A 16,192-nucleotide genomic window follows, 5' to 3' on the forward strand; every position below is an offset into this window, starting at 1 on the left:
GGTGCTGCAGGTCGGCGCTGCAGGAAGGAGCTGCAGGCAGGAGCTGCAGGTCGGCGCTGCAGGAAGGAGCTGCAGGTCGGCGCTGCAGGAAGGAGCTGCAGGAAGGAGCTGCAGGTAGGAGCTGCAGGTCGGCGCTGCAGGAAGGAGCTGCAGGAAGGAGCTGCAGGAAGGAGCTGCAGGTCGGCGCTGCAGGAAGGAGCTGCAGGTCGGCGCTGCAGGAAGGAGCTGCAGGAAGGAGCTGCAGGAAGGAGCTGCAGGTCGGCGCTGCAGGAAGGAGCTGCAGGTCGGCGCTGCAGGAAGGAGCTGCAGGAAGGAGCTGCAGGCAGGAGCTGCAGGTCGGCGCTGCAGGAAGGAGCTGCAGGTCGGCGCTGCAGGAAGGAGCTGCAGGAAGGAGCTGCAGGTAGGAGCTGCAGGTCGGCGCTGCAGGAAGGAGCTGCAGGAAGGAGCTGCAGGAAGGAGCTGCAGGAAGGAGCTGCAGGAAGGAGCTGCAGGAAGGAGCTGCAGGTCGGCGCTGCAGGAAGGAGCTGCAGGAAGGAGCTGCAGGAAGGAGCTGCAGGTCGGCGCTGCAGGAAGGAGCTGCAGGTCGGCGCTGCAGGAAGGAGCTGCAGGAAGGAGCTGCAGGAAGGAGCTGCAGGTCGGCGCTGCAGGAAGGAGCTGCAGGTCGGCGCTGCAGGAAGGAGCTGCAGGAAGGAGCTGCAGGTAGGAGCTGCAGGTCGGCGCTGCAGGAAGGAGCTGCAGGAAGGAGCTGCAGGAAGGAGCTGCAGGTCGGCGCTGCAGGAAGGAGCTGCAGGTCGGCGCTGCAGGAAGGAGCTGCAGGAAGGAGCTGCAGGAAGGAGCTGCAGGTCGGCGCTGCAGGAAGGAGCTGCAGGAAGGCCGAGTGCAGCATAGTTAGCCCACAATGACATACGTTCCATCCTTTAAACTCACCAAAAACTCAAATCTCAACACAACAACAAAGCAATCACTCTGCCTGTCGAGGATTATCAAACAATGTAGACATTACTGCAATAATCCACTGGAATATTATGGGGAAAACATCTCTGCCCATCTGTCACTGTCCATGGAAATGCACTCATAAAGTCTCTTTTTCAATAACATCAGAATGAATTAATAACAGTTTTTCTAGGAAGTTCTGGGGGCGTTAAACTTGATCTGACAGATGCTCTTAATCTGAATCAGGGGTCAGCAACCTAAGACACGCGTGTCACGGCTGGCACGAAGACAATATTAAGAGGCAAAAAATATTGTCTTTTATTCTATTTAACACTTCACAAGAAATGGAGCACAATAAATGTTCATAAATAAGACCCCTCATGGGACAAGCCGAAAGTACATTTGTCGTAGTAGTAACTGTTTAATACGAAGTGTAAATCATTACGTTGTGAGTGCGTGATGTGATCATGGGCTTCCTTGATTCCGCGCGTCACCGCGAGGCTCTTGGGAGTTCAGTCGGCTAGCTAGCAGCGGCGTTAGCATGGCGAGTAAACCAAGTGCCCATCGTTCTTTCCAACATAGTTGGACAAGGGAGCATGGATTTATTTCAGGAGACCGGGCGGTATGCGACATAGATGTGCACGATGACATACAACGATGAACCAAGGCCCTTGGTGGTTTAGTGTTTAAATACTGCAACAACAAAAAACTGTAAAAACAGATCAGTTACAAATTATTTTATTAAAGTAATAATTGGTCTTGAGTATGCAGTATTGTAAAATGACACGCGTCATGAAAACGTTTGCCGACCCCTGACCTATAATATCGTTACTTTATTTGCAAAAAAGGGTGACAAAAAGACAATCTAGGTTATAAAAGCCGAGACAAATCACAGTGGAGGTGAGACGGATCTGCGTGATGTCGGATAACAAAACGGTTTTATGTATTGAGGCGTCTTCCATCATTTCCTTCTTGCCTTGGCGGAGGGAACAAGCTGACTGGCAAGTCCTGAGGTTTATAAAAAGCCCTTATGAGTTCTGTTTTAGTGCCGGCATAAATCAGTTTAGTGGAGGACAAGCAGAGGAGCCCCCCCCACGCTCCGTGTGTGTGTGGCAGGTGGCCTGCCAAAACAAAGGCCACATTCCTGTCTACAAAGGTGCGTGAGTGTGTGTGTGAGTGTGCGTGTGCGTGCACACCCTGGACTTTGAAGCAAAATGCTGGGCTGAGTTTCAAGCCATCAGCTGATGAGCCTGATTCAGACCCATCCACCGGCTCCCCTTCAAAGTAATGGCAACACACTGGAATATAACCTTACCTTAAATTATCTCTATCCATCTCAAATTCTTTTGTGTTTTAGCCAAGAAGAAATTCACTAGCAATACTTCACGAGCTGCAAAGCTCTGCTTCAAGGAAAACTGGAATCTGAAGGTGTAAACCGTTTTGTGACAAAATACCATGAGCCACAAGATCATAAAACGTAGTACCGGTAATAAGCAATCACACCAGTCTCTCATTAGCCTGCTAATCTGTAGTAATCTGGCCGATGACATTTATGTCGATGTCCTCCATGGAATTCTTGGACTACTCGAGGACGAGGGCAGAAACTGCCAGAGATCTACTTTTACATTCAGGAGCTGAAGTGGCCATAAGTGTCTCTGTGTGCGTCTGTGTGTGTGTGTGTGTGTGTGTGTGTGTCTGTGTGACTGTAGATTTGCTGTGGACACTATACAACACAAATTCCTTTCCTCGCTTCCTGCAGCAATAAAGACACGCGGTTTTCAGCGGTAATGGAATTACACGCTAATAGACGTTAATACACACACACACGAGAACAAGTTAAGTCAAATGATTGCGACTATGTTTGTGTGTGCATGTGTGCATGTGTGTCTACAGTATGCAGCTGTCCCTGCTCAGACTCCAGTTGTCTTATTTGAGACAAAGAGAAGGGTGTCAACAGTAAGGCGAGTTTTTAACACGAGTCCGTAAGAACAACTGAGGCCTCCTAATCGGGCACACGCGCTGCCAGTGAAACGCCGGGATAAAAATAATTCCAAATTCCAAAATGAAGCACAAAGAATGCTCCATTCACCTGAATGGGAACGTGTGTCCCAGCTTTTCATTGGTGCTGCAGTTTGGCCACCTGCTGAGAAGCGTGAGCTGGTTGGACAGCTAACAGCAACATGGCCGACCCACCAGTGTTTAATTCTTATTTAAATGTGTGGCTTTTTTAAATACTGTGGATGTGCAGCACTTTAACTCCATGTAAATCCTATCCTACAGCCTGCAAAGCCTGCAGCCTCTGCCGCCACATTAACATTCATCATTGCATCTTCATCTACCCCAGTCTTCGTCAGCGTGTCTTTTGTGTCTCGCATCTCACTACCTCAGAAAGTGAATCATACTGTTCAGACATTTCATTATTGCTTATTACAGAAAGTGAGTACAGAAACATGTTTTTCTTGTTCCTGTTTCTTCTCTCTGGGGTAAAATTCCTGGAAGGGCTTCATTCCAGCTCCATACAGGGGAAGAAAAAACCTTTCACAATTCAAAGAGGATCCGATGCAAGCGGCTATCTAATAACAAATCCCATGTCCAGTGTGTGTGTGTGTGTGTGAGAGGGTGGGTGATATGCAGGTCAGTGTATTCACGATGAGTCACAGATGTAAGATTATTGCTTCAGTCCGTCATCTGTGGTTCAACAAAGCATGAGAGCAAGCAGGTTGTTACTTTGTGCTGCTTACATAAGATCCCTGCATGCCAGAAATCTATTGTACATTTCTGCATCAAGCAAGGCTAACCAATTAAAAACACAACACTCAAATATGTATAACATTTATACCAGATGAAAAAGTTAATTCTGGATGATTGTCAAATAAACAGTAAGTACAAAAAAAAAGCAGCAGGTGTTCTAAAGCTCTAAAACCAACTCTCCCGCAAATATTACAACACACTCACAGTTATTTAAGGAAACGCCGGCGTGGAAAGTGGATGCAGCGAGGCATCGCCTGGGCTAATCACGGCCCGGGCAGGTATGTACATGTCTTGAATCAACACGATGAGTAACACCAGTCACACCGAAGGCCAACCACACACACACACACACACACACATTCTTGTGGGCTTCTTTAACAGCTGCGGTTTGAGCGTCCCAAACACGCGCAGGTTGTACAGGTGTCGCCGTCTTGAAGCCGCCGGTGAGGACAGGTTCCACCAGTGGACTGGTGTGACCACGCTGCACCGTCGTCGCACGGCATGAGCAGCACAGTGTGGACGAACGGAACCGATTATCTAACCAACTCATCTATTATCCCACTTGTGTAACGTCGTCCTCTGGTTCTCATGGGAACTTGTGTTTATTAGAAAGTGACGACGATGTGAATAAAGTACGTCCTGCCATACACATAGTTCTGAGCGCTCCCTAATAACATCAAACAATGCATTCCTTTATGCTGCTTAAAGTCTTCCTGAGTTCACTGTAATGGAATGCAGCCCGCGCTGCTCGCAGCAGGTTGTTAGAGCGATGCCCTCAGCTGCAGCGCCCTCCTGCTTATGTTTATGAGCTTGGTTGACCCTTCCCCTCTATGACTGCTGGAGTGGATTTGTGCAGAACCAGCTTGTAAAAACTTTCCGGAGAGTTGACTGTTGTAAGAACGGGCAAGCGACTATAAATCCCCTCTCTGTGGATTTCAGCTTGCAGCAGTTCGTAGTGGCATCAGGTGGAAGAGCAGCTTCAAGGAGAAGGGTATTAAAATAAATTGCCTTTTCTTTTAATGGTACCATAAAGGCAGTGCCCACTCCTCGCCGTCCCCGGGGTTGAGGGGCCTGGACATCATCCTCTGAAGCAACCATTCCACCGTTTTACCCAGTCCTAAAACACCCATATATGTGGGAGCGCCAGCAGGAGTGAGACACTGCCTGGACGTGGTGCAATGTGGAAATGGAAAATTTATGTGTATTTTTATTTTCCTGTTACAATAAATTGGCAAAATGTGTTAATTCTTTTTTTGTTGTTTCTTTTTTTCGGCGGACTGCTGCTGCTGCTGGATGAGAAGACGAGATGAAAACGTCCCCGTCCGGAGGCCTGGTCTGAACAATATGCTTTTTATGATTTGCGACAGCAAGCAAGAGAGGCAGCTAATGAGCAAATGTCTCAAACCGCACTCGATGTGAGCGCTTTGAGAGCAATCAATCAAATCAAATTTACACTGAAAAACATGTGATTAAGAGTCTAAAGATCCATTTGCCCTTGGCGCTAGCCCAACTCTGGCATCCTTTTTGTATGTTGACAGCAAGAATACAATGAAATATGCATCACTGTCTCAGCCAGAATCTCTTTTATTCCACTGTTGAGATTAGATCATACGAACCAGCAACATTTGACCCGAGCGCTGGGAAGATTGACACAAATCCAAACCTCAGCTGCGAGTTCTACTGGTGCCCCCATGCGATACGACGCTTATTAGATTTGTTGGAACGCAACGGAAGCTGACCTTCTGCTCGCCGATGTCTCCTCCGATCTGAGTCATTGCATTATCCAGTACGATTTTAAGCAAATGTTCCGATTTGTTGTGACAGCAAACAAGCAAAAGCACTCATAGGCACATCAACAGGATGGTATCTGGACTGCTTCACTATTAACTGACACAGTTCCCTAATCCATCTTTGTCCATTAAGGCCCATATTGTTTCCGGATGTGTGCCGTTAAGATGGATTATTAACCATATCTATGACCGCATGGATTCGTCCTATGCTTTAACAGCCTTAAGGACGGCCTGTGGCTTGTGTCACATGGCGTTTGGCTGATCTGTATCCTCAAATGGGTCACAAGCCTCAGATCCAGATGTCTCTGCTTGAAGGAATGTGGGATGAGCTCCCAGCTAATCCCACTAATGTAAGAGCATAGACAAGCACTAGTCTTGTGTGTATGTACGTGTGACAAACAGCAATAACTACAACTATCATACACAAAAAAACAGAATTAGATAGCAGGCTGAAGAAAAGAACAATCTAATTTAAAGAAGGAATGCACATTAGAAAAGGTGTAATAAAGCAGGAGATGAGAAGTCATGAGAAATAAAATGGTTCAGGTAGCAAGGAGGAGTGATGGAAATGGAGAGAGGAGATAAAGGGGTGAGACGAGGAGATGACAATCACTTTGTCAGACAGCTAGCGAGGCAGAACAAGGAGGAGGACAGTCCGTGCATGTTTAGCGAACGGGGGAACTTCTTCCCCCGGCTTGTGGGCGACTGAGTGTCTGTCACACACCTACAGGCAGAGCTCCTTCAACTTGGAACGATGGTGTGTGTGTGTGTGTGGTGCACGGTTCCTAAGGATGCAAGAGCTTTAGGAAAAGCTTCAGTGGTAGAGAACAGACGTTAAATCGACGATTCAGAAATGTCACACTTCTTTATTCATTTGTTTCCTTTCTTTTTGACGTGACAGTCGTCATCATCGCTTTGGAGCTTTTCCTTTTTGCTTGTGAATATTTATCCCTAACAAATAAATAAAAATTGTTTGGTTTATGCTAATCAATAGATTTGCATAAACATCTGCTAAAAACAACAACAACATTTGTCTGTAGCAGTTAGCGCTGTCGCCTCACAGCAAGAAGGTACCGGGTTGGAATCTTATCTGTGCAGAGAGTTTCCATGTTCTCCCCTGTGTCCGTGTGGGTTCTCTCCGGGTTCTCCAGGTTCCTCCCACCATCAAAAACGTGCATCAGGTGAAATCACTACTCCAAATTGGCCGCAGGTGTGAGCGTGCACATGAGTGGTTGTCTGTCTCTGCGTAACTTTTAGCAACATATCCCCCGCTAATGCGATTCCAGCCTGCAGTCCAACACATCCAGTATAATCAGGTCGTTTTTAAAGACGCCCGGCTGTTCCGGGCCGTCTAGTCGATCCTGAAGGACAAGTTAGATCAGCCTTTGAGAGTCGTAAGGCAGAGAAGAGGAGGGAAGAGGGAGAGATTCAGCCGGAGACGAAACCCACAGCTCTCAAGCTCATGATCGCTCGGTCATGTTACACAAAACTGTCTTTCAAATTGGCAGTACAGTTAGTAAAGCTGGCGTTCATGCAAACAGAGCATGTGTCTGCTGAGAAGGAAAGTTTGCATTGGCTGCTCCCATGTCCAACTGCAACGAGTGAAGGAGGGAGAGAACTGCACATGTAAAGAAGGGAGAAGCATCCAGAGCGAGCCAGTTCAGAAAGCCCGTCGGTGTCGGAACAGAACCAGAGCAGCAGAACCCTGGGAGTGACTGGGCTCTGGGCGGGAGGAGGTTAGGAACAGGCACGGAGAGAAAGAAAAAACGCAGAGGGAGGGGGACATGTTGGAAAGACAGAAATGTGAGCACGGAGGAAGAGAGATAAGGTGGGGGAGAAGAAAGACAAGAGGAGTGAGTGAAAGGAATGCCAGAGACAAACAGGAGAAACGAGGAATAAAGGACTAAATATATCAGTGGCTTGTTCTGCGTAACGCTGAGCCAGATGAGAAACGTCTGGCTCGCCTACAGCTTACAGGAAGACTCCGGGCCGTTGGCGTCCGGCGCGGCACGCATGCCCTTCACGTTGTACGCTCGCCAACCTTTGGACAAGCGACTCCAGGAAGAAGACAAACGGCTAATTCTCATCTCGGGTATTACCATCGCTCTGCATGACAATTACTGCCTTAGCGACGGACGAAAATCATGACAAAATAAGAAATACTCTGCTCCTCGTAGGTTTACATGCGTTTAAATGCTCATTGGTCAAATCTGATTACGTTTCCCGTCGGGTTTTATCGCATTCCAGCCTGCCGAATCAGCTCCTCGCTGCCGCCGCCCCGCCACCGCCTCCTCCAGATCCTCCGTCAGCCATTTTGCCATAGCATTGAAAATATATCACACCGATACTGGCCAAGCAAATGACCTGCCATGTTCCACGGCCCCTCAGGGACCTACCGCCACTCATAACTCCCCAATCCATCACTTATTTCAGCCACTCACCGCTGCTTTCAAGGCAGATTGAAAGTATGGCTGATGTGCCATTTGTGTGTCATTATTGTGAACGCTTTGGGTATTTATGCAAACTGGGTCTCGCCATTTCAAAGCGGCGTGAATGGGATCCGTAACGACGTTGGAACCGCTGGGATACACGTCACGCTAGAAACCACAGCAGGGAATGTTCTGTAATGTTACAAACAAGCCGAACAATTAAAAGCTAATATAAACAGTTCAAAACAATAATCAATATCAGTATTACAGCCCTGGTCGTAAAGCTAATGACAAGGAATATCGCCGCTTTGGGCCCTCGACTCCCGGCCTTGTGATCGATGCATTCTGTCCAGCGCAGCAACTCGGATCGAGCTTTGCCCTCACTCCGGGATCGACACACAAGAAACCTTTTGTTCTCCACCAAATCATTTTGCACAGAGAAATATCAGTCCTTTGGCACAAGTGGAGTCTGACCCATTATTTCACAAAAGCCGTTTGATAACGGGATTCAGGACTAAGCCGGCCTCCACTGCCACACTTCAATCCACTTTGCTCTGCGGGACGGTTGACCCTTCCACTCGGCGTGCTGAAAGATGGGCGGCGTGATGAGTTGTGGCTTGTTAAAACCCGTGGATGAAGGTCGAGTCGTGTTTGTGACCTCGACCCACAACGTTAGCGCACAGTGAGCGAGAGACATCGTCAGAAGAAGCCCGCTTCTCTCGCTCTCTTGTTCTCCCTGAATACTCAAATCTCAACTTGCATGACTCATTTGAATTTTACCGGCTGCCGTAAACTCAGTAACAGCAAGCACAAGTGTGTGCACGCACACACACACACACACACACACACCGTTTGTAGCTCAATTGTCCAAGAGAAAGGACAAGTGAGCCGCATGAATCGTGAACCCACATGTCGGCAAGGTGTCGCGCTTCAGTCCTGACCTTTCAGAGGAGCAAACTAAGTGAATCTATTTCTCCTGGCAGGAAGCGAGATGCAGCCATCATTAAAGCCTAATGCATAACTGGGACAAAACCAAGCACCAGCGCACTCCAGCCATATCTGTTCACCCCAAAGGCTACATTAGCATCTTAAATGCAATTGAAACTCTTACTCAAAATGCAGGCAATCCGCTCCCCGGGGCCGGAACGCTATTCCTACTCCTTAAACTGTAGACCCACATGATATGCTGCAGAAAAACAAACAAAAATTCTAATAATTAAACTGTTTTTTGCAAAGCAGACGGGGATAGAATAAAGACGCATTTACATATTCATTCACATTCATACATATTCACACTTATATGTGAAAATATTTTCAAATATTTTCCAGTGAGTACACAGTCACGTCTCTTTTACATTGGCATATATGATATATCCAGCCTCCATGACTTAAAATACTATAATGATGCTAGTGTCTTCAAATGTTATTAAAAATAAAAAATCTGTAAAAAAAATACAGATTAGATTGAGGACTAGAAAATAAATATCTGCTGCTCATCCATCCCTTCCAGAATAGAACAGCTGAGTGGATCTTCCCAGGCTCGGGTTTCCCACTGATAGTAAGTTACCCCTGTTGCCATGAATGAATGAATGAATATATTTATTAGATAGAATGTTAGAGTACAAGCACAGTCACACAGTAGCATGTATTACAGTACAAATAAAGTCAAACATCCTGTCTAAGAGGAGCATTTCAAAAAAGCCCTTGCGGTCTTGTTTCCGTTGAAAGTCCTTCGTACATAAATCATCCACAATTAATACAAATTTAACAATACAAATAAAAATAAATCCAATATTGAATTACTCAATTGATGCAACGTAACATTAGAAAAACAAATATAAAATGATTTTACACCGCCAGTGCAAACTAACAATTAATCTAAAATAAATTACACCACTGATGCATCCGTCATTAACCATATGTTGTGTGGGTGTCTGGGGAAGACTCCAGAACTTGCATATTGAGAAAGTGTGCTGTAACATGGTTGAGAAACACTGATCTGGGGTTCAGTCTTTATATTGACATGTTTTCGGATCGTCCTCCTGTATGTGTCCAACACATAAGTAACGGCCTTGGAAGCAGGACGTTTCCCTGGAAGCTATTTGCTGGAAAAGGAGAAAAATAAATGGCACAAAGTACCAGATACAGACAGATTATGCAGGCTGACCCACAATTGGTCTGACCACCACTGAAAGACTCTTAAAGCTGTTATCATGTCAAATAAAATAAAAGCCTGAAAAGCCTCAAATGCAGCAAAGCGCTGTGAGATATAAACAGGGCTTTACAAGCTCCAGGCCGAGGAGGAAATAAAACAGAATCCAATTCTTATGGGGACTGATGGGTTCGTGTGTGAATAGTTGCAATTTGGTGTTCTTCATCCTGCAAGCTTGACTCTGTGCGACCTGGATCTAGACCAGGCATGGGCAAGCTAAGGCCCGCGTTGTCCAAATTATATCGTTAAATTCAATTTTATTATAATAATTAAACCTCATTTATTTGAGATTTTCCCTGTAATTTATACAATGAGGCTTGCATATTCATGCTTTGCTACCTGTAAAATGCCTAATCCCTTCATGTAATGGCTTTTATTTATATTTGTTCACACAAAAACTCCATCCGTCTTTTCCTGGCCCGGCCCCTCTACCAAATCTTCATGTGTGCGAGCCAAAGAGTTTGCCCACCCCGGATCTAGACTCAGAGTTGTCTGTCTTCTCGGGTGGTCCTGGGAGAGAAGCGTGGTCGGCCTGGTCCACACCTTGGACGAGGCTCACCATTGCTTCGTACTATCAACAGGATAATGAGAGGTGGGGAGAAGGAAAATGTCAAACCACACGAGTATGACCACAGTCTGAAAGAGTACAGCGCGCAGCTCCATATTTGTCTGTCGTCACTGGAATGCAGCCAAGAATTCAAGCAATAAATGTGCGAGAACGCGCACAAGAACCCGAACACCCGGCTCTCTTGGCAGGCATTAACCCCAACAAGAACAACAGTGAAACAGGATCCTGAAGCCGTCTCCTGAAACTGTGAATTCAACAGTCTGAGTGTATCGGAAACAGATTTCCTTTGGGTCTCTTTAGACTCCGATAGTATGTCTGCTAAGATTTTCGCTTTCCTCTTTGGAAGCTGGAAAGCAACAGCAGTCAGAGAAAGACGCCGTTTAAAAGGACATGTTTAAGACGGCGCACGAACAATAGGATGCACTAAACCTACCTCTGCGCAGCAAACGCGGCGACATGCGATCTTAAGCTTTGGTTGTTCCTGCCCCACCTGGAACGACTGCATGTGTAATCTCAGAGAGAAGGCACGGACTGAAAAGACCGCCACAGCTGATGCATGGGGTAAACACGAACTAAAAGCCATCGCATGCGCCGGGGCCGGGGCTTTACCACAGCGGCGCCAGGGCAGGGCAGACGACAGCAGCAGCTACTAATTAAGAGAGGTTGGCTGAACAACTATAGTTAGGCTGGAGGCCTGAAGAGAATAGGGCAACATGTCTGGCAGTGTGTCTGTGTGTGCTTTGCTCATGGCCCCCCGGGCTATAGGCTAGGGCCCCAAGTATTGCTGACTCAGATTCAGATTTGGCTGCAATACTGCTAGTGCAGCTAGTGTAGGGAATTTCCATATTAGATGGGACTCCACAACGTAATTACATGCCGACACCACTAGGAATTCTCCTCATTGAATACGCACCCACTACGGAGAACAAGAACCGGGGAGGGTCCGTATTCAATGAGGAGAATGTGGGTTAAGATTAAGACATTTATATAATTAACAGATCAGTACAATTAGTTCGGATATCAGCGCTGAGGTTCGATCCTGTTTCGTGTGTCTGTCTCAGGTCCGAACAAAGGGCCGCCCTCTGCGTCCGCGTCTTTCAATGTCCATGAGTCCGTCCTCCTCAAGGTGGGGGTCCCGCCCCAGCCAATCTAAGCCCATGTCTATCTGTGTTGTGTGACGTCCCTGCTGTGATGCGTTCAATTGAAATCAGTCATTACAATAACAAACTAAATGTAGTGCGTTCCTAGTGGCGTCGGCATGTAATTACGTTGTGGAGTCCCATCTAATATGGAAATTCCCTACACTAGCAAGCAGCACAAATAGCTCCCCCCACCCACCCAACACACAAACTGTGTTTCACGCTGCATCTGCAAAGCTTTCAGTTTCCCATTTCTGCTTTTCATTCATACCCCTCCACTTGGAGCCATCCAGTCCCTTTTCCGTGTCTCCGTCTTCCACGCGGTCGGTCAATACGATTCAATAAGTTTTATTGGCAGTCGATGCGTTTGCAGAGCGAAGGTGCAGATTTACAGCTGAGATCACAACAGGAAATGCATTTGCTTTTAATGGACCCCTGAAAGCACAAATCAACATTTCCCCGTCGCCGCTTCGTTCCACCTCTGCTTTCGTTTCCACTTGTGGATACTTGACGTTCCTGTTCTCCGACTGCAGCTGTGATGAGTCAGACTTATGGGCAACTTCGTGGATTACGAGCAGTAAATCAAAGATCACATGACCCGAGATCCTCAGCGCGGTTTTCGTTTCGTTTTTTTTGGTCAGAACATTTTTTGCAAGAAATTCTGTCCTAATGTCTTTTAAGGCATACATTTCTCTTGAGGGCTAGAAATGCAGCACACACAGTTAATTTAATGTATCTAAATAACTAATAGCCATACTCACATAAATTAAATAAGCCTTGACAGTTTAAGAAGCTCGGTTTAGGCCTTGGCTATTTAGCATCCTCGCTAATCCCTCTGTTGTTGTCTCTGGAGTTTAAGAGGCTCATCTGCTGCCATCAAACGCCTCAAACAACAGTTCTTCATACAGTATTTAAACGAAGACCAGTTTTATTCTCATGCAAACCACGAGCGAATACTGCAAAGCACACAGTGGGTGTAACATCAAACTAGCTGAACAGGACAGAGCATTGGAACCGAGGCCCTCGGTGGACCCCTCCCTGGCCGATTCCATCGCCTCGTTCAAGAATGAAGAAGTGACCAAGTTTAGATCTGGATGCCTCGAAACCATGCAAAGGTTAATGGTACGAAATCGGGAATGTCAAACTCGGCGTTCGTCCTCTTTCTCATGACTGAAGTTTGTTTCGGGGACGGTAACACACAACGCACACGCGGGTCTGTTTTGTATACGGCTTACAGAAGAGTGTGTCCGTTTATTGTTCGTCTTTATCCTCTCCGTGTTCCCTGATGTTCGGACTGACCCGAGACAGGAGTTCCGATCCAGCGCGTGCCTGGATGTTATTTCCTGTATAACATTATAATCCAATGCACTAAACAAACACTTTACAGTCGCACACTCTCTCATGTGAACAATAGCTCTGCAATTCATGGTGCTTTTCTTTACATGCATGAGCCCCAAATACTTAATAAAATAATAATTGTTGTTGTTTGTGAAGTTAAACATTCAATCATATTTAAAAAAGCACATATGTGTTGAATATGGGCTTAGTATTAAGAGTAATACCGATACTGGTGCTGCGGCGAGTATTAGTGCATCTAGGGTACTACTTCACTTGTATGTGGTATTACTACCACAGCGCATGCAACTACTATGAGGGGAAAAAGGACTAAATTGATCTGACACTTGTAATATCACTTTAAGAAAGACCTCAGGGGGGGGCTTTCAAAAAGAGGAATATCAAAGAGTGAGGAGTGTCATCACGAGTAAACGCTGTGCTGCTCAACGCTGGTGCAGACAGAGAACAGAGACCTTCACCGTGCTCATCCTCGCTCTGGCCTCATGCCAGACCTGCTCCAGCAGAGAACTGGAGGGGGGGGGGGTCCCCAGGTTCTGGTGGAGAGCAAGGTTCAGCCAGTGAAGAAGAAACTACGCGCCCGGCAGTCAATTAGCGGCTTGGATTTACTAACAAATGGTGCTCCCATGGTATCACCAGTGTTTCTCTCTCTCTCACGCACACATACACACACACACGCACACACACACGCACACACACACGCACACACACATCCACTCAGTGCTAATCAGCACACGCCAACACGGGGTCAGAGAGATGAGGAGGGAGGAAGAGAAAGAGAGACGAAGAGGCCTGCTATCTGCTGGAGTGGCACTCCACGAAGACCAACTCATCGGCTGAATCAGAAGCACGAGCAGCGCCGCGGCGAGCGAACGCACACAGAACGCCAACGTCGGAACGCCGCCGCAGAGAAACACACGGCGACCATGATCACTCTGCGCCTGAGTGTTTTTGATCAAATTATACTCCAAAAGAGTAACGGCATCCATCCGCTTCATGGTTTTAGGCTCGCATGGACATGTCACATGATAATACGGGTTAAATTAAATCAACAGTTTCTCCTGAGCTGCATCTTTACGTCCGTTCCATTAGCTGGCCTTCATCTGCAGTCTTCGCCAGTTTGTCCTTCAACATGTCAAATCCCCCTGCGTGCCTGGCGGTGTAGCGGTTAACAGTCGACATCGTGCACCACGGCAACCCGAATGACAACAAAACAATAACCCTACTTATCGGGTTGTTAATTATCCGAGCCGACAGCAGCCTAAAATGAATTCCGTGTGGTCATTATGCGAAGCCTGCGTGAAGTACCGAGCATCACAACACGGGGCGCCGATGGATGGAGAGGAACGGCAAAAAGAGGAAGACAGAGAGATCAGGGAGAAAGTGGGGGCCGAACATTATCTGGTAGAGCGTTGCCAGGGTGACGATCCCCCCCGCCCCGCCCTCACCTGTAATGCAGTCAACCGATATTTCTATGTTGCATGGAAGATATTGATTCCAACTTCCTACCTCTTAGACATTAATGACACTTCTCCTTTACCTCTGACAAATCAGGAGATCATGGAATAACCTTTCATAAACCCAAAGTCAGTCCCCTGTGTCGGCCTTATTAAATCTCCACTGTAAAAACAGCTGTAAACTCTTCAGTGACATTGAAATGTGATAATCCTGTCACGAGCACAGATCCATAAAAGAAACCTGTAAAAATGTCCTCTCGGATCAGCAGAGGATGCAGGTGTTGACGCCAGAACGGTACCTGACCCGTCTGTGTGGTACAAGCGGGTACAATCGCGTCTGCGCTGCAGACTCATTGTGCTCATGAACACTTCTTCAATGTAAATCCACCATGGCGGTTATTCTGTGGCGTTGGACCAAAAGGGTATACTGCCAACTACTGGCCTGGCATGCACACTGCAGTGAGTGTGTGTGTGTTTTCAGTGGAAGCAGTCCACCGAAGTGTTAAGGGAGAAACACTTGGGTGTGTCCCACTGTTGATGATGAGGTTATATGAATTTGGAGTGCGTGTCATCGTAGGCGGTTCGACAGACGAATGTGTACAACTCCCTGCCCTCGCCACCCTTACTCCCCCACCTCTATATCAATCAATCAAGGGCAATTATCGGTGGAATGACACCAGTAGAATGTGGATTAGGGGGATCTGTACCGTACAGCAATCCTCTCTCTCTCTCTCTCTCTCTCTCTCCCCCAGCTTTGCTCTGAATAGGCCCTCAAATCACTCAGCTTGGGCCCCTTTGATTGGTTGACCTCTCTGCATGATTAAACAGCCATTTTCATCACACCCACCATAGGAGAGTGACAGAATGAGAGAGAGAGAGAGAGAGAGAGAGAGAGAGAGAAGGAGACGGACACCCTGATAAAAGAGGTCAGTGAGCCATGACAGACATTAAAAATCTGAAGAGGAGGAGAATGAGATTCTGAGTGAAAGCTGGCCGGTATTCCTCGGGCACGAGCAGGCGCGATGCTGACAGTGATGGCGGGGTCCAAGTGTGACATCACACACACGCGTCAAGCTCGTCATCAGCCCGCCGAACCTTAACCCTAACCCGGCCACGAGGAGCTTCCAAATGCCCCGTCTCCCAATTTGAAGGCCTTTTTAGTCGATTGTTTCATTAAGTTAGTTGCTAAGGGATACTAGCTCCCCTTCTAATCTTCTGGTCTGTGTCCGAAATAGTACAGCGTCAACGCATCCCACCGCCGTCCTGCCTTTGCAACTGTCGTTTATACAGATGTGCCGAAAAGCAATGCATTTTAGGGACGGACACGGTAACTTATCGCATTACTTGGCGCTTCCCTTGAATGATGAGTGGAGTCAATGTCTTGCTCAAAAGCACTTCAAATCAGAGAGAAGGCTCACCACTGACAGTCCCTGCAGCGTGGAGATGCTAAACACATTGCAGAGTCACAGTAATCATTACTGTGAGCAGCAGACCTCAACTCTAATTCCCTGAAATCAACAGTCTGCAGAGTGGGTGAGTTTAATTTCCTTCTCTTCCCTG

This window comes from Brachionichthys hirsutus, chromosome 8, assembly GCF_040956055.1.
Source record: "Brachionichthys hirsutus isolate HB-005 chromosome 8, CSIRO-AGI_Bhir_v1, whole genome shotgun sequence".
Lineage (NCBI taxonomy): Eukaryota > Metazoa > Chordata > Actinopteri > Lophiiformes > Brachionichthyidae > Brachionichthys > Brachionichthys hirsutus.